General features: G+C 43.3%; 1 protein-coding gene across 3 annotated transcripts in view; it reads left to right on the forward strand.

Annotated features, from left to right (window-relative positions):
* The window catches only part of SV2B (synaptic vesicle glycoprotein 2B), a 211803-nt gene that overhangs the window by 4433 nt on the left and 183853 nt on the right, over window positions 1–23517 (forward strand). Inside the window, exon 1 of one of the 3 annotated variants that reach the window (XM_003986847.6) lies at window positions 18144–18265. The exons of 1 other annotated variant lie outside the window; for it this stretch is intronic. The gene's annotated coding sequence lies outside the window, so the exon portion shown is untranslated. Of the gene's footprint in view, window positions 1–18143; window positions 18266–18676; window positions 19005–23517 lie in introns of those variants that run through there. One more of the 3 variants, XM_019831915.3, reaches the window with a different exon arrangement.

Genomic DNA, 23517 nt, shown 5'->3' on the forward strand with positions numbered 1-23517 from the left:
CTATTGAAAGGATCATGTGGTTCTTATCCTTTCTTTTATTTATGTGATGTATCACATTGATTGTTTTGTGGATATTAAACCAGCCCCGCATCCCAGGTATAAATCCAACTTGGTCGTGGTGAATAATTTTTTTAATGTATTATTGGATCCGGTTGGCTAATATCTTGTTGAGGATTTTTGCATTCATGTTCATCAGGGAAATTGGTCTATAGGTCTCCTTTTTACTGGGGTGTTTGTCTGGTTTTGGAATCAAGGTAATGCTGGCTTCATAGAAAGAGTTTGGAAGTTTTCCTTCTATTTCTATTTTCTGGAACAGCTTCAAGATTCAAGAGAATATGTGTTAACCCTTCATTAAGTATTTGATAGAATTCCCCTGGAAAGCTGTCTGGCCCTGAATTCTTGTATTTTTTTTTTTTTTTTTGTGGCAGATTTTTGATTACTAATTCAGTTTCTTTACTGGTTATGGGTGTGTTCAAATTTTCTATTTCTTCCTGTTTCAGTTTTGGTAGTGTATATGTTTCTAGGAATTTGTCCATTTCTTGCAGATTTCCCATTTTATTAGCATATAATTGCTGATAATATTGTCTTATATTGTTTGTATTTCTGTTGTGTTGGTTGTAATCTCTCCTCTTTCCTTCTTGATATTATTTATTTGGGTCCTTTTCTTTTTCTGTTTGATCAAACTGGCTAGTGGTTTATCAATTTTGTTAATTCTTTCAAAGAACCAGCTCCTGGTTTCATTGATCTGTTCTACTGTTTTTGTTTTGTTTTGTTTTTTTGTTGTCGATAGCATTGATTTCTGCTCTAATCTTTATTATTTCCTGTCTTCTGCTGGTTTTGGGTGTTATTTGCTGTTCTTTTTCCAGCTCTTTAAGGTGTAAGGTTAGGTTATGCATCTGAGACCTTTCTTCCTTTTTTAGGAAGGCCTGGATTGCTATATACTTTCCTCTTATGACCACCTTTGTTGCATCCCAGAGGTTTTGGACTGTGGTGTTATCATTTCCATTGGCTTCCATGTACTTTTTAATTTCCTCTTTAACTTCTTGATTAGCCCATTCATTCTTTAGTAGGATGGTCTTTAGTCTCCAAGTATTATCTTTCCACATTTTTTTCTTGTGGTTGATTTCGAGTTTCATAGTATTGTGGTCTGAAAATATGCACGGTATGATCTCAATCTTTTTGTACCTGTTGAAGGCTGATTTGTGTCCCAGTATGTGATCTATTCTGGAGAATGTTCCATGTGCATTGGAGAAGAATGTGTATTTGCTGCTTTCAGATGAAATGTTCTGAATATATCTTTTAAGTCCATCTGGTCCAGTGTGTCATTTAAAGCCATTGTTTCCTTGTTGATTTTCTGTTTAGATGATCTGTCCATTGTTCTAAGTGGGGTTTTGAAGTCCCCTACTAATATGGTATTATTATCAAGGAATTTCTTTATGTTTGTAATTAATTGATTTATATATTTGGGTACTCTCACATTTGGAGCATAAATGTTTACAATTGTTAGGTCTTCTTGGTGGAAAGACCCCTTAATTATGATATAATGCCCTTCTTCGTCTCTTGTTACACTCTTTATTTTGAAGTCTAGATTGTCTGATATAAATATGGTTATTCTGGCTTTTTTTTGGCAACCTTTAGCATGATAGATGGTATCTCCATCCCCTTACTTTCAATCTGAAGGTGTCTTTAGGTCTCAAGTGGGTCTCTTGTAAATAGCCCATAGATGGATCTTGTTTTCTTATCCATTCTGTTATCCTATGACTTTTGATTGGAGCATTTAGTTCACTGATGTTTAGAGTGAGTACTGAAAGATAGGAATTTATTGCCATCATGTTGCTTGTAGAGTTGGAGTTTCTGGTGTTCTCTGGTCCTTTCTAGTCTTTCTTGCTTTAGGTTTTTGTTTTTGTTGTTGTTGTTTTCTCCCCTCAGAGAGTCCCCCTTAAAATTTCTTGCAGGGTTGGTTTAGTGGTCACAAACTCCTTTAACTTTTGTTTGTCTGGAAAACATTTTATCTCTCCTTCTATTTTTGAATGACAACCTTGCTGGATAAAGAATCCTTCGCTACATATTTTTCTGATTCAGCACATTGAGTATATCCTGCCACTCCTTTCTGGCCTGCCAAATTTCTGTGGATAGGTCTGCTGCGAACCTGGTCTGTCTTCCCTTGTAGGTTAGGGACTTTTTTTCCCTTGCTGCTTTCATGATTCTTTCCTTGCCTGAGTATTTTGTGAATTTGACTGTGATATGCCTTATTGATGGTGGGTTTTTTTTTTTTAATCTAATGAGAGTCCTCTGTGCATCCTGGATTTTGATGTCTGTGTCTTTCCCCGGGTTAGGATTCTGCTATGCTATGCTCACATAACCCTTCTACCCCTTTTTCTCTCTCTTCCTCTTCTGGGACCCCTATGATTCTGATGTTGTTGCTTTTTAATGAGTCACTGATTTCTAATTCTTTAATCGTGCTCTTTCGCCTTAGTCTCCCTTTTTTTTTCTCCATTATTCTCCATAAGTTTGTCTTCTATATTGCTGATTCATTTTTCTGCCTCATCCATCCTTGCCACCGTGGCATATATTCAAGATTGCAGCTTATTATAGCATTTTTTATTTCATCCTGACTAGCTTTTTCTTCTTTTATCTCCAGAGAAAGGGATTCTAATCTATTTTCTATCCCAGCTAGTATTTTTATTATTTTGATTCTAAATGCTGGTTCAGACATCTTGCTTGTATCTTGTGTTGATTAAGTCCCTGGCTGTCATTTCTTCCAGTTCTTTCTTTTGGGGTGAATTCCTTTGTTCCATCATTTTGAGGGAAGAAAAGCAATTAATAAGGTAAAAAAATTAAAATTGAAAAGTAAAAACAACACAAAAAATTAAGTAAATGATGCTAGATCCTAGGTGTGTTTTGGTCTAGTTGTGGAAAGGAGCTCGATAGATTAGAGAAAAAAGGGAAAGATAAGAAAAGAAAAAAAAAAAGGAAAACGTTTAAAAATTTGAAAAAATGAATATAGTGAGATAGAATAAATTGGAATGATGGAAGTAAAATTTGAAAAATTTACAAAAATAAAAAATATTGTAGAGAAAAAAATTAAAGAAAAGTATTTTTAATAAAAATGGAAAATAAAAATAATTTTTTCTCTTTCTGTATTCAAGAATAAGAAAAGAAAAGGAAAAGAAAAAAATGGAATAGATGGACCAGTGAACAGACTGAAATATGTTTCAAATTACATCGATTTCCCCTAGAAGCCAAACTATGAAGCCCTTTAGAGTCCAGAAACTAAGCAGACAGAGAGAGACTTGTGTTCCTGAAGAGGTTGGCCCAGTTGGGCGGGGCCTAGTGTAACAGCTCCATTCTCCACTAGATGGCGCTGCTTAGCTTACTGGGGTGAATTGTTGTGGCGCTTGTAGGTGCTAATGAGCATGCGCAGGGAGTGGTGAAAAAGGGGTCACCCAGCTACCAGACTCTAGTATCACAACTCCGTTCTCCCCACCAGCAGTCGCACACCTGTCCTGTCTCCAGCTTCTGCCACTGCCTGCTTTGACACTGTGACCAAGCCATCAGGTTGCTTGGTGGCGCCTCCCTCCTGAGTTTCTCTTGGATGTGGCTGTGTTTCCCGACCCCTCACTTCTTAGGGACCGTGGCTTTGACCTGCTCCGCCCCTCTGCGGGAGGGTCTCACCGAGCACTGGCCGGGTGCCGGCCGCACTCAGGAACATTCACGGGACCGTGCTGCTGCCCATGCCCAGAGACTGGCTGGGTGCTAGCCCGCCCCAGAAAAAGTTCATGCAATCGTGTAGCAGCAGCGTTTTCAGGGATTATGGAAAATCACAACACACATGTGGTGCCAGGTTTCCCATTTTATGTCCTTGTTCCAGCACCAGTGAATGTGGTTGTTCTCCACAACACAACGGGTCTGCTAGGACCGTTGCCTGTGGGATGGTCACACAGCCTCTACCAAGGTCCTCCCAGCAGGGGGACCTTCTTTCCCTGTGTGGCCTAAGGACCCTGAGGACCTAGCTCTCCGTTCCTGGGGATTCACCCTTCCCACCAGAGCTCTGCCAGTTAATGAGCTGTGGAGTTTCAGACTCTGCTCTCCCCCTGTTCATAGAGTCTTAATGGAATTTAAACTCTCTCCTTTCTCCTTTCTCCATTTTTTTGTTCAATCCCTTGCATGCTCTTTCTTTTCTCTCCAGCCGCCTTGAGGGGAGGGATGCTTTCCCGTATTTCCACACCCACCTGCCGTCTCCATCCTCTCTCCACAAGCAAAAACAGCTCCCTGCCCTCCACAGCTTCTCTCTCCCCCAGTTCACCTCTCTGCAACACATACCCGCCAAGTTCTGTGGTTCAGGTTGTGCAGATTGTTGTGTTAATCCTCAAATCAGGTTTCTAGGTGTGCAGGATGGTTTAGTGTTGATCTGGCTGCATTTCAGGGATGAGAGATGCAAAAACAACTTCCAGGCTCTTCTGCCATCTTGGCCTCTACAGAGCATTTCCTTCTTTTTAAAGACTGACTGATAGTCCATTGTATGTGTAAACCACCTTCTGTTTATCCACTCATCCATTGATGGACACTGGGCTGCTTTCACTGCTTGGCTATTGTAAATAATGCCGGTATAACTTGGGTCTAAAAATATATCTTCAAGTCCCTCCTTCCATTTCTTTTTGGGCATATGCCCATAGGTCAAATTGCTGGATCAAATGTTAATGCTGTTTCTTTTTAAATTTTAATTTTAATTTATTTCATTTCATTTCAGAGAGAGAGCATGAGAGTGGAGGAGAGGGGCAGAGGGAGAGAGAGAGATAGAATCTCAAGCAGGGTCCATGCTCAGTGCAGAGCCCGACACAAGGCTGTATCCCACAACCCTGGGATCATGACCTGAGCCGAAATCAAGAGTCTGATGCTCAAATGACTGAGCCACCCAAGTGGTGGCTTATTTTTTATTTTTTGAAGAACAACTGTTTTCGATAGAAGCAGCACCATTTTACATTTCTACCAACAGGGTGTAAGGGTTCTAATTTTTCTACATCTTTGTCAACACTTCTTGTCTCTTGTTTTCCTTTCTTTTCTCTCCTTTCTTTTCTTTTTTTCCCTCACCTCCCTCCCCCTTTTCCTTCCTTCCTTCCTTCCTTCCTTCCTTCCTTCCTTCCTTCCTTCCCTCCTTCCTTCCTTCTTTTCTTTCCCATTGTAATGAATGTGAGGTGGCATCTCATTGTGGTATTTATTTGCATTTCTTTAGTGATGAGTGATGTTGAGCATCTTTTTATGTGCTTATTGGCATTTGTATATTTTCTTTGGGGAAGGATCTATTCAAGTTCTTTGTCCATTTTTAAAATTAGGTTGTTGGTTTTAGTTGCTGAGTTGTAGGAGTTCTATATATATATTTTTTTGATATTACCCCTTCTGTAATATAGGACTTGCAAATATTTTCTCCCATTCTGTGGGTTGCTTTTCACTCCATTGATTATGTTCTTTGATGCACGAAAGCTTGTAATTTCGATGGAGTCCAATTTATCTATTTTTGTTTTTGTTTCCTGTCCTTTTGGTGTCGTATAAAAAAGCAATGCCAAATCCAATGTCATGCAGATTTCCTCTTACGTGTTCTTCTAAGAGTTTTATATTTCAGCTCTAATATTTAGGTCGTTGTTCTGTTTTGAATTAATTTTTGAATATGGTATAAAGTTGCTCTTCATTCTTTTTCATGTGGCTGTCCAGTTTTCCCAATGCCATTTGTTGAAGCGATGTGCCTTTCATAAAGCTATAAATCTAGATACTAGGCAGAGATGGACCAGAGCTTCGGTTCCCTGATTTCCTTAGTTTTTAGGATTCTTCCTGATAGTCTTTGTCAGTGCCCCATTGCCTACCATCCTCGATAATTGGGGCGTTGTTATAAGTGCCTAGAGGTGTTATAGATACTCTCAGAGTATACTTGAATTTTATTTATTTATTTACTTACTTAAATTCAAGTTAGTTAACATACAGTATAGTATTGGTTTCAGGAGTAGAACCCAGTGATTCATCACTTACGTATAACACCCAGTGCTCATCCCACTGAGTGCCCTCCTTAATACCTATCTCCATTTAGTTCATCCCCCCACCCACCTCCCCTTCAGCAACCCTCAGTTTCTTCTCTGTATTTAAGAGTCTCTTCATGGGGCGCCTGGGTGGCGCAGTCGGTTAAGCGTCCGACTTCAGCCAGGTCACGATCTCGCGGTCCGGGAGTTCGAGCCCCGCGTCAGGCTCTGGGCTGATGGCTCAGAGCCTGGAGCCTGTTTCTGATTCTGTGTCTCCCTCTCTCTCTGCCCCTCCCCCGCTCATGCTCTGTCTCTCTCTGTCCCAAAAAAAATAAATAAAAAACGTTGAAAAAAAAATTTAAAAAAAAAAAAAAAAAAAAAAAAAAAAGAGTCTCTTCATGGTGCCTGGGTGGCTCAGTAGGTTAAGCGTCTGCCTACAGCCCAGATCATGATCTCATTCGTGGTTGTGTTTGTACCCTGAGTCGGGCTCTGTGCTGACAGCTCAGAGCCTGGAGCCTGCTTCCGATTCTGTGTCTCCCTCCCTCTCTCTTCTTCCCCCACTTACACTCTATCTGTCTCTCTCTCAAAAATAAATAACCATTGAAAAAAAAATTTAAGAGTCTCTCATGGTTTGCCTCCCTCTATGTTTTTATCTTGTTTTTCCTTCCTTTCCCCTATGTTTATCCATTGTATTTCTTTAATTTCACATTTGAATGAAATCATGTATTTGTCTTTCTCTGACTGATTTATTTCTGCTAGCATAATATACTCTAGTTCCATCCATGTTGTTGCAAATTGCAAGATTTCATTCTTTTTGATTGCTGAGTAATATTCCATTGTATACTTTTCATTTCATTTTATTAAGTTTATTTATTTATTTTGATAGAGAAACAAAGTGTGTGATCAGGGGAGGGGGAGAGAGAGAGGGAGACAGAGAATCCCAAGCAGGCTCCAAGTTACCAGTGTAGAACCTGAAGTGGGGCTCGAACCCGTGAACTGTGAGATCATGACCTGAGATAAAACTAGGAGTCAGGTGCTCAACTGACTGAGCCACCCAGCTGCCCCTATACTTGCATTTTAAAGGAAGAAATTGTTGGGGCACCTGGGTGGCTCATTTGGCTAAGCATCCAACTCTTGGTTTTAGTTCGGGTCATGATCTCACGGTTTGTGAGTTTGAGCCCCACATTGGGCTCTGCACTGCCAGTATGGAGCCTGCTTGGGATTCTTTCTCTTTCCCTCTCTCTCTGCCCCTCCCCTGCTCACTCTCTGTCTCTCAGAATAAATGAGTAAACTAAAAAAATATTTGTTGTCCCATTTTTTTTTTCTTTTCGAAGAGAGAGAGAGCAAGAGGCAGAGGGAAAGAGAGAATCTCAGGCAGACTCCACGCCCAGCATGGAGTCCGATGCGTGGCTCAGTCTGACGACTGTGAGGCTCAGCTGTGAGTTGGAGGCTCAATTGACTGAGCCACCCAGGTGCCCCTCCAGTGTTTTAAACCAGGAGGCCATACAGTGCTCTCTGCTCAACTGGTCATCCAGCTGCTCCTCTACTTTACTGTTCCACTGAGTGTGGAAAGGAGACCAACCAAATCACAAAGATTTGGCCTCACGGTCAAATATGATTCATACTTTACTTCATACACTTGTCTTTACTAAACCCTGGGGCTCCTTAAGAACCAAGCATCTCTCTCAGGGAAAGAAAAGGGGCTGGTTTAAGAAAGTGCAGATATTTGGAAATATGAATGATGAAACGATTAATGTGAGGAGTCTGGACTTAGTAAACTTCACTAAATTTTTTTTTAATGTTTATTTATTTTTGAGAGAGAGAGAGAGAATGACCTGAGAGGGGCAGAGAGAGGGAGACACAGAATCCAAAGCAGGCTCCAGGCTCTGAGCTGTCAGCACAGAGCCTGACGTGAGGCTTGAACCCACGAACCGTGAGATCATGACCTGAGCTGAAGTTGGATGCCTAACCGACTGAGCCAGCCAGGCGCCCTAGTTAACTTCATTTCTGAACTACATTCTATCTGACAAGACTCCCTTTGATCTTGGTTCTAGGTTGATTCATATCTAAATGCCTTCTTTCTAATTTTCTTTGCAGGAGTCGATATTTAATGTATTCCAGAGGGAAAGGTTTAATAAACTAAGGAGTAGACATATTTTAAAATCACTTTCAAAATGTGTTAAACAGGACAAATTTCATTCAGTGCAACCCGATATATTTTGGGTCCCACAGGGTCCAGCCTTTGCAAGGTGTTATATTTAAAGAAACACAACCCAGTGACTTAAAGTAGTTAAAAGTAATTCCAGTATTATCAATCATATGCCTATTGTTTAACATTAAAGTGGATTCAGTTCATAACCCACATTTCTTTAAATCTGTGCCTCTTTCATATACTTGCCCCCCCATCCCCACTCCCAATCAAATGTCCTCTCTAACACTCACCCAGTGCCCTTTTCTATGTTATTTCTTTCTCTGTCCTTCTGGAGTTCATTTTTCCTTCTCAGCCATCTGCCTCCTCAAAGATTTTACTGACATACCCAATAAAGGGGATGGGAATGGATACCTCTCACCACTCTTGTCCGGCCACCATCATTTCTAGCCCAAATTACTGCCTTGACATCTAAACTGGTTTCCTTGCTTCCACTCCTGTCCCTTACAGTCTGTCCTTAATACAGAAGCCAAATGAGCCTTTAAAACTATGTAGTCTTGGGGTGCCTGGGTGGTTCAGTTGGTTAAGCATCTGACTTCAGGTCATGATCTTGCATTTTGTGAGTTCGAGCCCCGCGTCGGGCTCTGTGCTGACAGCTCAGAGCCCGGAGCCTGCTTCGGATTCTGTGTGTGCATGTCTCTCTCTCTCTCTGTCCCTCCACCACTCATGCTCTGTCTCTCTCTCTCAAAAATAAAATAAAACATTAAAAAAATTTTTAAAAAACTGTCCGTCTTACCTTCCCCCCTTCCTATTTATTCATTTACTGTCTGTTTCCCTTACCAGACTGTAAGCACCTTGATAGTGGGGAATTTTGTCTGTGTGTTTCCCTGTTGTATTGTCAGTGACAACAACTGGAACATGAGAGGCACCCTAAATTTATTGAATGAAAAACTGAGCTGATTAATGACTTTTTTTGCTTTTTTTGTCCTTATTATTTCTTCTGTATGGAATGCCCTCTGTAAAAGTTGGCAGGATTTTAGCTTCAGATTACAGAAAAGACAACATGCTTTAGTTTTTATAAAAAATACCAATTTTGAACATGGACAACACAGTACCATTAAGGCTTTGCAACCAACGAGGAAAACAAATCTTCTGTCTCAAGGAAAACAAATTCTATATTTCTGGCTGCCTTCCTCCAGCTACGTCCCGTGTCACAGTTCACACATGATATATGTACACATTTCCTCTAGTAGTCTCCTTTTAAGAAAGGGGAGAGGGTTAAAAGGAATGAAGTGGCTTCGACAATAAGGAAGTTATTGTCCTCACATAACTGGAGCTACAGAGGTAGCCAAATTCTAGCAGCTGGATAATGACCTTGGGCTTGCAAGTGCTTTTGATTTCTCTCTGTGACATCTGGTACTATTGTGTAGATACTTCATTCTACCTCCAATCTAGCCATTCGTGCAGGGGTAAGCTCTGCACAGCTGTATCGGCACCTTGCTTCAGCTGCGTACGCCATGTTTTTCACTTTCTGCCCCAGGCCTTTTCCAATACCCGTTTCCCGGCTCTTGTGGGAACGAACGAAAGGGCCAGCTGGACGCTGGTGCACATGCAAATCTGCAAGCATGAAGAAGTTAACACTTCATGGGCAACATTTGACCAATGGGAGATGAAAACTGGCAGAAAAATGGTTCACTCTTCCAGATATCCAGTGGTGACATTTCTGAGTTATAGTCTATAGAACTCCTCAGAGTTTCCCAGTAGCAGAAGCGTCCATCTATCAACAGTAGTGACTAGTTTGGTAATGTGCCCTTGTATTTAGTTTCCTTTTCCCCTTGTTTTGCTCCTCAGAGTCTCCCCAGTCTTGTTCCCGGGGGTCACTTTGGGTAGACTAGGTGCTTATGAACCCCTGCCTCAGGCTCACTCAGGATGGATTCTGTGACTGGATCACTCACTAGTCAGATGGTGGCGAGGACTCCATTGTTGGTGGAAAGGAGGGTGGTTCAAAGCCCCGGCCTGAACCACCATTACAACTGATGACTTCCTATGGTGGAGAGTTAGGTGAAAAGCAGGTGGAAGGTGAAATCCTGGCTGAGGAGTGGGCAACTCAGATGAAAACCGTGACCATCAGGTTAATGCTGGTCCTCTTCATGGTTGTGAAATGACTGCCAGTAGCAAGCAGGGCTACTTATTTCGTTTTTCATGTCCAGGAGAAGAGAAAGAGTAGTTTTCTCTTCAGTGTGATCTCGTGGACTTTCTTGAACCAATTTCTGTTGCAAAGAAATGCTATTAGGCTTGAGTTTCTGAGTGAGTCATGGACCAGAGCACTGGAAATACTGGAATTACTGACCTCACTAACCAGTCATGGGCCCCTCATGGGGTTCCATCTTCTCCATACTTTTCCAAACTTCACAGTTGCTTAAGAAGACTGGATTGGGTGCTAGGGAACCAACTACAGTGTCAATCTTCTGGTCCCCTTGATCAACTCATCCTTCTTCAAGACTGTTAAAACATCACCTCTTTTGTGAAGTCTTCCATGAGGCAGGCTTGTTTCCTCTGTGATGTATCTGAACATAAATATGGTAGTGGTTTTGAAAGCACAGGTTCTGAAGCTAATTCGTTCAATCTCCTAGCTCTATGACCTTGGAAAACTTGTTTGAACTGTGTATCGGTAATCTCACAAATAAAAAAGTACTTCAGAGAGTTGCTCTGAAGATTGAGTTAGAACATGTACGTGGCCTAGCATAGTGCCTGGTAAATAATAAGTACTCAATAATGTCAGCTATTATTAATATGGTTGTACATATAGGTGTATATGTTAATACATTTTTTAATGTTTATTTTTGAGAGAGAGAGAGAGAGAGAGAGAGAGAGAGAGAAAGTGTGAGTGGGGGAGGGGCAGAGAAAGAGAGAGATAATCCCAAGCAGGTTTCATGCCCAGTGCAGATCCTGGCTCAGGGCTCATTCCCACGACCAGATCACAACCTGAGTGGATATCGAGGTTCAGACACCAACCCATTGAGCCACCCAGCTACCCCGTTCATGCATTTTGAAACATACCTTACCTTTGTATATCTGTTACGGGATTTCACTTCTAGTTGTCTCTGTGTCTCCATTGTTTGAAGTTAATATACTTCTCTTGAATGAATGAATGAACAAATAGTACAGAATACATGTCATAGACATATCTGGGACGGAGAGATTGCTGTGGAGAGCTGGCAGAGGTAATAGGGTGGTTTCGTCAGATTTATTGGAGGAGATAGAATCTCAGCAGGAACTTGAAAGAGAAATTGGCTTTTTATAGGGCTGAGGACTGAAAATTGTTTTGAGGAATTTATGTGTGCAAGGATGCAGAAGAGAAAGTAAGTACCAAATATTTGAAGGGATGGACCAATTTGGGTAGAATGGGGGTGGGGGGTTGGAAGTGACAAGGGATAAGACAGGACAGCTGGAATGGAACCAAAGTGAAGAGGAGCCAAGACTTCCAAGGGAAGAAGGGCAATTTTATGGAACCAGCCCAGGCTTTGAACTATCTCATGATTTAACTCTTAGCCCCACCTTTTCCTGTTTGTGTGGCTTTAGGCAAACCACCTCACCACTCTAAGCTTGTTTTTTTATCTATAAAATAAAAATAATGTGCATAACTTGCAGTCTGTTTATGAAGATTAGCAAAAATTTTCATTCAATACCTTTTAAGTGGTAAACACATGTAAAGACAGCCGTTAAGTTGATTGTTACACTGGCAGGTAGAGTTAAAGGCCTTTTGTGAATACACAAAGAGTGGAATTTTAACATCATTTGATGGTAGCATAATTGAAGCATCAAAATTTATAGAGTGATAATCCAGGAAATGAACCGACGAGTCTAGCAGACATCCCAATGCAAGGAAATCACGGCCTTCTTTGGTTGATTGGCAAGCAGCAAAAGGTAATAGGAATATTTAAAATCCTGTCATAGGATTTTGTGGGTTTCTTTTTTCCTCTTCGAGATTTGGGTTTATGATTCTGCTCTCAAGCAGACCATTGCTTTCTTTATGTAATAATAATAATAATAATAATGATTATATTATTATTATTATTTTTTTTTTTTCTGCACTCTCACACGACTCTCCTTCCTAAAAACCAACAACCCTAAGTCTGTTTAGTAAGTTGATGAACTGGATTTTATTATGGTCAAATCTGAAGTTCCTTCCTGCCAGGACAGGAAGTGGAAGAGATTCTGATTCTTTGCATCTTAAACCTTTCTCCGGTTAAAACTGTAGCTAGAAGGAGTTTATCATTATCACATTATTCTTAGGCAAAGGCCCACAAAGAGTCAATGAACACTGTTTGATAATGTGCTTGTTTCCACATCATAACGTATGTTGTGACTTATCCTTTGTAGCCATGAACCAATAACTGCCTGATGGCCTCTAGGCTTTCATCTGGTATTCTTTGGTTCTTTTCAAAATACAAATTGATTGTGGATTTCCAGTTTTTGCTCTAATCTTAACCTTTGTTGTTCCAATCCAGCTGTTTAGGAGGTCACTTACATTCCAAACATGAAAACCATAAAATGAAGGTGTTCTCTATGATGTATTTGTATTATTGAAGGGAATTGTCACAATTAACAGTAGTATTCTGTGGGAGGAGGACAGGGAAAATTTGACAGTTGTCCCTTATGTTTCCTAAAGAAAACAGGGACAAAAAAGGCTTTTGATCAAGTGAAATTTATCTCTTGGGTCTTGAGCGATAGAAAAAGGTAATTTTGTTTCTATAGAAAATTTTTGGTAAGAGATGTGCCTTGCATTTAAAGTAATTAATTTACATATCTGACTCAAAACAAATCCCAAAGGAAGGCTTAAAAAATGGTCTTCTCTTCAGATTTTCAGTCAGAAATCAGAATGTGCATTTCTTCACCTATTAGAAAAGGATATTCCCATCCATTGGAGGCAATATACCATCATGGCTAGCATCAGCCCTAGTTTGGGAATGAGAGAGCTTAGGCCCATCTCCTGGTTTCCTTATTTGCTATTATGTGATCCTTGGCAAGTTACACAGCTGAAAATGAACATGGTAACTATCTCATAAAAATGTCAGGAGGATTAAAGAGTTAGCAAATCAGTTCCTACTTCCAGTGAGATTTAATAAGTAATGGTAAGCCATTAATCTTTTGATCAACTAGAAAAGAAATTAGAAATCATATTTTAAAAGATATCTGAGGAGGGTGGAAGCAAAAAGGACTAAACGAACTTCCAGAGACAGAGGTGCTCTTTCTAGGTGAGCTGAGTTTACTTTTTTCTTCCTTAGGCAGATTTGCTGAGTCTGATCATGGGCTGAGAAATAGGCAGAGAGACTATACCAGCAGAGATTTAGACTACTATATGGCTTGATATGCTGGTTTGAAATCTAGAGAATGCTCAAATGTCAGATATTTGCTGAGCACTGAGTTAGGGGTATATGAAGCCAGTCCTGGACTGGAGAGGCAGATGAAATATTTTGCAGTCTCACAGTGCTTCTGAGAAAAATTTCCGTTGGAAGTGATGTCCTACAACAAACATAAGACAGATTTCATCTTTGAGACATATAAAAGTGGGTGAAATTAGTCTAAGTAAAGCTACTATCCAGCTCTTTGGAAACTTAATTCCTGAATAGATCAAGGTGATCGACACCTCATCTTGTCTACCTAAGAGAGGCATGGTGAGCCATTTCTGGAGGAAAATAACAAGTTCAGTTTTCAATGGTTTCTTCACATACAATTAAAAATCAGGATACATGCAAAGAGGCAAGAAAATTGTTAGTAATAATTTATATAAAGGAAAAGATAATTAAGGAGACTAAATTATCCACATGTTGAAGTTAGTAGAGATTATTACAAATACATCAAAGAAAATAGAGGAAAGGATGAACAAAATGGACAAAAATAAAACTTCAAAAAATCCTATGCAAAGTAATCAAGTGGACATTAAAAAATGTAATATTTAGACTTGAGTTAGAACTCATTGGATGTGTTTAACAGCAAATTGGTCACAGCAGAAAACAAGTTTAGTGAACTCAAAGAAAAGCCAATAGAAAATATTCAAGCTAAAGAACAGAGAGGGTAAAAAGGGAATAGAAAAAATAGAATGTAATAGAAATGTAGGAAGATATCAAAATGGTTTAATTATGTGGAACATATGTATGTGCTCTGTCTTGATGTAAGAGCATAGGAGAGTTAATAGGGCAGAAACAACATTTGAAAAGATAGAGGCTGAGAATTTGTTCGGAGAAGTTCAGAGAACTACAATCAGGATAAATATAAAGAAAAAATCCATAGGAACATCATAATTAAACTTATAAAAGAAAATATTAAAGACAGTGAAAAGAGATTACTTTCAAAGAAGTGATAACAAGACTAACAGCAGACTTTTCAATAGAAAGTGTGGCAGCAGGAAGACAATGAATGATGTCTTTAAAATGATTAAACAAAAAGAGACTTTCATCTACAAAATCAGTACATAGTGAAAAATAATGTTCAAAAGTAAAGGTAAAATAAAGACATTTTATGCCAAGAAAAACTGAGACAGTTGGTCTCTAGCAGAACTTCACTACAAGAAATACTAAAAAGAGTTGTTCAGACTGAGGTAAAAAGATCTCCAATAGATGCACAACTCCAGGAAGGAATGAAAACCAGTAGCACTGGAAACTATGTGGTCATATACATATAAAAATACCGACTTTTTAAAAGAGTAATGAGAACAATATGTTGTGGGTTTTCGTATCCAGTTGGTTTTGAAGGGCACAGGTTTGAACTGCATGGGTCTACTTATATGCAGTTCTTTTGATAAATACAAAACAGTATTGTAAATGTATTTTACCCTCGCGATTTTTTAGTCACCCTCCAGCTTACTTTATTGTAAGAATACGGTATATAATACATAGGACATACAAAATGTGTATCAATCAACTATTTATGTTATTGGTAAGGCTTCTTGTAAACAGTACATTATTGGTGGTTAAGTTTTGGGAAAGTCAAAAGTGATACATGGATTTTCAACTATTTGACTTTCCCCAAACTTATAAGCCAAAGGGTAAAAGTGGTCTTTCCCATAATGTTTCTGGAACATCTGGGTCTCTATGGAGACAAAATAAACTTTGACCGACTTCATTCCATACATGAATAGAACAGAGACCAAAATAGGAAGGGTAAAACAAAAAGTCATTTGACAAGAAAACATAGAGATAATAGTTGCCTGACCCTCAGGTAGATTGGATTTCTTAAACAGGACCTCCAAAATTATGTGATTAATATTTTAATCATAAAAGAAACAACTGATACATTGTACTTCATCAAAATAAAGAAAAACATAAGCCCCAAATTGGGAGATGTTAAAACTACATATATCTAATCAAAGACTCATATTAAGTAAATAGAATGACTACAGATCAATAAGAAAAGACAAACCAATATATTGGTCAAAGGGCTTGAAATGGCACTTCACAAAAAGATATTCAAATGGCCAATGAGCCATTTTAAAAATTTTTATTCATTTCTGAGAGAGGGAGAGAGAGACAAAGCACAAGGAGGGGAGGGACAGAGAGAGAGGGAGACAGAATCCAACACAGGCTCCAGGCTCTGAGTTGTCAGCACAGAGCCTGACACAGGGCTTGAACCCATGTACAGTGGCTTCATGACCTGACCTGAAGTCAGAGGCTTAACCGACTGAGCCACCCAGGTGCTCCACATAAGCCATTAAAAAGGTCAACATCATTAGTCAACAAGGAAAGGCAAATTAAAACTACACTGAAGTATCACTACACACCAGGGAGAATGGTTAAAATTAAAAACACGATGCCACGTTATGACAAAGAAGTGGAATATCTGGCATTCTCATACTGCAGGTGGGACTGTATTGGCACAACGTCTTTGCAAAGCTGTATGGTAGTGTCTACTAAAGCAAAGCATGGACTTATCCTGTGACCTAGCAATTCTACTCCTGGTTACACACCCAATGGAAAAGTGCACACACCTGTCACACACTTTATTGGTGGTGGCTTTATTCATAACAGCTAAAAACTGGAAGCAACACAAATGTCCACCCTCCACAGAAGGGATACATAACTTGTGTTATACTCAGGCAGTGGAGCACGAGATGGCAATAAAAAAGAATGTCCTATGAATATATATAACAATATGGATGAATCTCGGACATTATGTTGGAGTAAAAGAAGCCATACACAAAAAATACCCACTGAATGATTCCATTCCCATGTAGTTCAAGAACAGGCAATACTACTTGGTGTGGAAAGAGGTGAGAATAGCGAGTTACATCTGGGTGATGAGTGGTTATTGCTTGGGAAGGAGCACAAACAAAGCTCTGGATGCCAGAGCTGTTCGATATCTTAATCTGGATGGGGGTTGAGCAGACACTACATGCCCGGTGGCCTTTGCAACAGCAGCAAACAAGAGATCATGCTTTCCTATAGCTTATGTTCTAGTGAGGAGGACAGACATTAGGCAGCTGACTTTAGTAATGTGTTGGGTGCTGTGGTGGAGGAAGTAGTCGGTGGCTGGGTTATTGCAGGGATGAGGGAAGAATTCCCCAAAGGACAGATTGTTCAGTTGAGAACCATTAGGCATTAGGGACAGGAGAGTGGGAGACAGAACATTCCAGGCAAGCCAGAACAGCATGTGCAAAGGCCTGGGGGTGACACCAAACGCGAGGCAGGAAAATTTGGTATCACCGGAGTAGGGGGAAAGGATGGGGGTGGGGTGGGGGCGGGGTGGCTGGGCTGCGAGTGGCCTTGCCCTTTGGTGACTGAATGAGATGCGTTAGAAGAGTTTCAGCTTTTCTAAGGCCACTAGGAAACCAGTGCCTGGTTGTAGGTAAGAAAGAGCCAAGATCACATTTACATTTTAAGAAATGAGTTTAGGAGGCTGAGCAGTGGGAGCTCCCGGGGTGATCCCAGTGAGGGATGCTGGGGCGGAGGGGGGGGGGGCTGGAGCGGGGCGGGGACATAGGAGCTGGCCAGCTGCGCACTGACTGTAGAGCTAGTGACAACGGCGGGGGCGGGGGGTGGGGGGACCCAGGACCTCGTGATGGTGTCTTGTGCTGGGTGGGGAAGAGGAAGTCTTTCCGGACCTGCCAGCATTTCAGCACTAGTAGAAAAGGAAAGCAGTTCCAGACCCAGGGGGCCAGGCCCCCCTCTGGGCGATACGTTGTTTGATTTCACCTCCGAATTTCCAGTGTCATTTGGTTGCCTCTCCCTTCCTTCTAGAAGGAGCTTTGGTCCTGAAAAGAGCCTTTCACTGCAGGGTGAAGTCTTCTGTGCATGGATGCGGGGGGGAGGGGGGTTGGAAGGAGGGAGACAGGTGGAGGGGGCCTGTTCGATGCAGCAAGCCCCCCCCGCGTCTTGCTCCTTCTTCCCACTCGCCAAATAGGTTCTTCTCGGTTCCCCGATGAGGTAGCAAGACAGAGCGGTTTAATTGCATCCATTATCTAAGATAGTTGGGCGATGAAATTAGCAGAGGATTCCCCTTGCCAGGAATTTGAGTCCGGTCCTCTGGTGCGTCCTAGTTCGGAGTTGGTGAGAGGGCATCCAGAGTACACAGCGCCCCCTCGCTCCAGGCGGGGTGGAGAGAGCGAAGCGAGGTAACTCCCGGAATCAGCTGGCTACCAAACTCGGAACTCGAGGAGTAAGAAGTTTGACATCTATCGGTCTGCAAATCCAGACAGCCTGGGGCTCCGCCGGCCCCCTTCCCAGCCAGCTTTCCCATTCACTCCGCCTGGAATCAGGAAGGATTTAGAAGCAGGGAGCTGTCTGCAGCGGATGCCGCTAATGCCCAGGCCGGGGAGAAAGCGGGTTAGGATCTGATCCCGCCGCACCGAGGAGCCTGGAGCCGCCCGCCCTCGGTTCTCGGAGTGGCGGGGGCGCGCTGCGTGCCGCGCCTGGGCAGGCGGCAGCGGCGGCGGCGGCGGCGGCGTGGGCGCCGTGATGCAGGTGTGACAGCCGCGGACTCCTGCCTCCGCCCGGATCGCCCCAGCACCACGGTGGCCGGAGCTGCGGGGCCGAGCCGCCAGCGCGGACGCCACTCCGCGCGCACCCGCACCCGCTCCCGCATCCCTCCGGCCCGCGGATTTCCCACCCAGGTAGGCGACGCCGTTTCTCGCTCGGGTGCTTGCAGACCCGGCCGGGCGCCGACCCCGCGCTGCAGGGGCCTCCCCCGCTCGCCTGCGGGGCCGCAACGTACCCGCTTGCTCCCTGTGAATGTTGTTGATAGTAAATGGCACCAAAGCCAGGGGAGAGTCTTGGAAAGCAGGCGCAGAGCGGCGAGGACTGCCGGCTGCCTGCGGCTGCGCGCTTCATTGAAGGTGGCATTCCCAAGGGCTGTTTTTTAAACGCGGTTTGAACTGTTAGCGCCACGCAGTTCTGCAACTTAGGCTACTGACATTTGCTAACTCCGTTTGCATAGGCTTCCCAGCCAGGGCGTTTCGTTTGAGTTCTCTTCCAAGCAGATGGGTTTTGCCTGGGGGTGGGGGGCGGTCTGTTCCTAAAGAACAGAGGAAAAACCTGCTTACACCTGGTGGCTTGGGTTGGGGTCAATCGGCGAGTGTGTGTCTCTGTATGTGGAGGGCGCCCTCCGCGGGCGTGGGAGCCGTTTCTTAGGGAGGCAGATAGGATTTGTTTAGAGATGGATTTTAGCGCAAGGAAAAGAACATCATTTGTTCTGCAGGGACGGGTGAGCAAACGCGTTTAGCCAGGGAGGAGCGAGGCACAGCCGTTTCTTCCGCAGACGGGTGTTAGCTGTGTCTGCTGTCCAGGGTCCAGCAGGACTGCTGAGACCCGACCCTTGAACCAATTGCAGATGCAATCTAGCTCCATTTCAAGGTAACTTAACGTCGTTGTCTTGGGCTCTGCTAAGAGCAGCCGGGTGGGGTGGGGTGCAAGGGGGTCCCTGCTTGTTTTCTTAAAGCAGGTTTGGGAGGTCAACATGGGTGGCTTTGAGGTTCAAGGAGTGGCGATTGAGGGGCGCGAGAGGTGTGTGTCGCGGGGAGAACTGGGCATTGCGGCCAGCTCCGGGGTCGTTCTGCTCTACTGGACCTCTTCTATGTTTCTGCCTCCTGCCCTTTCCAGAAGAGGTGGTGGCTTGTCCTGCGGGCTCCACTCAATGCAGCAGGTCCGGTACAGGCTCATTCTGCATCTTTCTTGAGTCAGCAAATACTCATCCAGCACCTAGGATGTGTCAGAGGCTGGATTAGTCCTTGGGGATGCAGCGGTGAGGAAAACAAAGTCCATGTTCCCCAGAAGCTCACACCTGGTCAGGGAGAAACACCTGTAATAATGAAGTGTGATGAGTTCAGTCATGTAGGTGGGAGAAAAGAGTGTCGGGCGCAGGGAGGAGGGAGGAAATAATTGTGCCAGTCGATTGTTTTTCAAACGAAGCGCTCACAGATGAGGCATGCCACGGAAGGATTTCCGCAGGGTTGTGTCCCTCTGTTTGGTCCCTTGGTCTGTGAGCGACCCACATCGCTCTCCCACCCCATCAACATCCTACCTACTGGGTGGGCAACTGGATGGGCAAGAGTTCTGCAAGTCACTTCAGGGCGGGCGCTTGTGCTGTATGCCCAGACCCAGCAGACACAAAACACAGAAGTGTGCACAATGCCTGTCAGGTTCTTCGTCTTTTTTTTTTAAATTGATTGTTTTCCTAAACTCCAGGACCAACAAGGGTTTGAAGCAGTACTTCTCAAAGGCAAGGATTCTGGAAATTTCTGGGGGATTCTCAGAGCACATGAACTTCTGTCTTCTCCCCCCTTGTGTCCCTGACCTGTCTGTACTTGTGCCAGCCCAGTTCAAAAGGAAAGGTCTGACCTTGATTATGTCTCAATGGGTGGAAAGGAAAGGAAAAAGGAAGCTGTTATTACCAGCCTGCTCTCTGGGAGAGGAAAATCCAATCTAAGGGATGTTTCTTCCTGCACAGAAGCTGCGGTGGGTGATGAGAAATGAGAGCTTTTGTGTGATGCGTGCTTGGCAGAGATGCGTATCACATGCGTTTGGAAATCCGAACCGTCATTAAGGTGTTTGAAAAGCAGGCTGGCCTCTGCAAGGCACCTGGGCTTTGATGGGCAAACAGTCTTGGGCAAGTTACATAGCCTCTCTTTGAGCTTTGATTTTCTGATCTGTAACGTGGGGATAACAAGAGTTGTTACAATAGCTGCATAGTGGATGCTTAAAGAATATTTGTTCCTTGTTGAATAATTTTCAGACATAAATTGCTTGGCACTAAGTAAATGGTCAAGAAATTGCAGTTCATTTATTGAGTACCTACTAGGTGTCCAGAGACTGCTTTACGTGTGGGGAATGCAGAACTGAACTAGATGAAGCCCCTATCCTGAAAGAGCTTAGTGTGTGTATGTGTGTATGTGTGTGTGTGTGTCTGTGAGACAACAAATAACTAAGTAACTAGAAAGTGAATCAGCCAGTGATGCGTTCTAATGGAGAGGAATAAAGCAGGGTAAGAGGAATGAGGAGTTCTGCCAGAGGGTGGGGTAAGGATGGTTATTTTTTTTTATGCAGCCAGGTCAGGGAAGGCTTTGCTGATAAATGACATTTGATCAGACCCCTGGGAAAGTGAGGGAGCGAGCCAGCCAGATGCAGAGACTAAGCATTCCGGGCAGAGCAACAGCACCTGCAAAAACCCTGAAATAGGAGAGAGATGTGTTCATAGGAAAATCAGAAAGGAGGCCAAGGAGGCTGTGGTTGAGTGAGTGAGGGGATCAGCAGTGGGACTTGAGGGGGCAGACGCCGCAAGGTCACTGGGGTATTGCCTCTCATGATTTATATTTGTCACTAAGCTTCATGTCCCCAGCTCTTGTTTAAGGAACCGGCTGAGATCCTACACTCTATGTTTAGAAGGTATAGGTTCCTGTGGTCACTCAGAACATAAGCCGATGCAGCAAGCAGAGGTACAAATCTTTGCAAGGCAACCAGGGGCACAGGAATGAGGGAGGAGGGCAAAACAGTGTTCAGATATCTTTCCTCCAGATAGAGTATTTGAGTTTCTTTTGGAACCTTAATGTTATGTTTGTTTCTTCCTCTCCGCCCCCCCTCCCCAATTGTAAAAGAAAGTGTCACCTTTACTAAACAGCCCTGCTTATGTTGCTCTTGCTAGTTATTATTTGTTTTCTTTGAGGACGATATAGTTTCTGTGGTTATGGAAGGTGTTAGAATTGATTGGAAGTAGACTCACCTGCAGAGGATCATGGATTGACTTACCTAGTATCATTCGATGCATTTATTCGAAGCTTTTATCTTGTATGGTTAGTATGAAGACCACAGTTTGCTGCTCTGTCCCCTTGAGACTTAGTTCCTCTGCAGATTTGAGAGCTCCAACCACTGGTCGTGGTACAGTGGGGCTACTGCAAGGTGTCCCGTGGAGAGATGTCTGAGAATCTTGTCAAAGTCTCTGTGAAATAGGATATGATGTGGCTGGGTCCCCGTAAGAGTGACTGGCAGGGTGTCTCCCACGATACCTCAGAAGGTGACATTTACCTGGGTAAATTTCTCCCCTCTGAGGTCCGGCTTTTAGTTTTGCTGCCTTGCAAACCTCATCTGTCTCTCTGGGCCACATCACAGTGACCTTGCCCAATGGCATGCCAGTCTACTGATTTGAAACGGCTGAGACACTGTGTGGCATGGCCAGCCCCCTCCTGATGTCTAAACCATAAGGAGGAAGTATCCCAATGAACATGCACGCAGAGCAGAGCAGCTTAGATGCCTACCCTAGTAAGATCACACGTTTTAGGGCTGATACTGCTAATGGGACTCCAGAAGAAACCTGCCCCAAAACAACCAGATAGTATTTTTCTCCCACGTCTATTGGTTGGCTGGGAAGTTTGCAGATCGGGCTTATGCCTGGTTTGGTGGGTTCGCTCATGTGATTTTGGTCTGCTGATGGAGTGGCCGAGGGCTAGCTGCTTTGGGATGGCCTCAGCCGGGGTGACTTGGCATGTTCACACAGTGGTGACAGGAATCCAAGAGAGAGTGGGAACTGGCATGATCTCTGGAGGCCTAATCTTATAGCTAGCACACTATCATTTCATCCTTTTCTGTTGGCAGGATGTCATAAGGCCAGTGCAGAGTGAGGGAGCAGGGAATACACTCCACTTCTTGGTGAGAGGAGCTACATAGTCACATTGCAGAGAGTGTGGATACAGGGAAGGGAAGAATTAGGGATATTTTTGCCATCGATCTACTGCTACAGGGACCTTAACATTTAGAGTCCCCTGGCTAAGGCTCCTTTTCTCCTGAACTCTGCTTGAAAGGGCAATGCCTGCAACTTCCTCTTTTTCTTTTTCTCTGTGTTTCTGTGGCTGACCAACTTTAGACATATATACCTTTAGATAGTCATTCATTGGCCAGCCGTTTGTTGAGTGTTCTCTATGTGTCAGGCGTGTTACAGGCAGGGTATACAGCAATAAAAATACAACGTCCATCCTCGTGAAGCATTTACTCTAGCTGGGGGAGACAAATAATGTGGAAGTAAATAAGTAAATGTGTAATGCGGGACATCAAGCGGGGAAGGGAGGATGGGAAGCGTCAGGTTGAGTGGGAGTTGGGGACAGGGTTGAGTAGGTGGTGGGCATTTTATACAAAGTGGTCAAGGTGACATGAAGGAAGTGAAAGAGTGAGCCAGATGGATATCTGGGGAAAGACTCTTTTAGGCAGAGGAAGCAATAAGTGCAAAGGCCCTGAGGCAACAAGGTGCTGGCATGTTCTGGGAAGAGCAAGGAGACTCATGTAGAAGGAACTGAGAGGGTGACCATGGTAAAAGCTGAGGTCAGAGAAGTAGCAGGGAGCTAGTAATACAAAGTCTTGTAGGGCCTTGTGTGGACTTTGGCTTTTTCTCTGAGCAAATGGGGAATCACTGGAGAATTTTGAGCACTGGTTTCCATGATCTGATTTATGTTTTACAATGATCCCTTGAGATTTAACCTTATAAGTGACTCTAGGGGTTCAAGAATGAAAACAGAGAGAGCATCCAGGAGGCTACTGTAGTTCTTCAGGCGAGAGAAGGTGGTGGTTTGGACCAAGGTGGAGAGTGGTGACTGTGAGAAGCGGTCAAATTTTGGATATATTTGATGATGGAGAAGACAGGGCTTGCTGATTGGTAGATTTAGGGTATGAGGGAAAGAAAGGAGTCAAGGATGACTCCACATATTTTTTGAAGTTTATTTATTTTGAGAGAGAGAGAAAGAGCAGGGGAGGGGCAGAGAGAGAGAGAGAGAGAGAGAGAGAGCGAGCGCATTCCAAATAGGCTCCTTGCCATCAGTGCAGAGCCTGATATGGGGCTCAAACTCATGAACTGTGAGATCTTGACCTGAGTGGAGATCAAGAGTCA

This window comes from Felis catus, chromosome B3, assembly GCF_018350175.1.
Source record: "Felis catus isolate Fca126 chromosome B3, F.catus_Fca126_mat1.0, whole genome shotgun sequence".
Taxonomy (NCBI): domain Eukaryota; kingdom Metazoa; phylum Chordata; class Mammalia; order Carnivora; family Felidae; genus Felis; species Felis catus.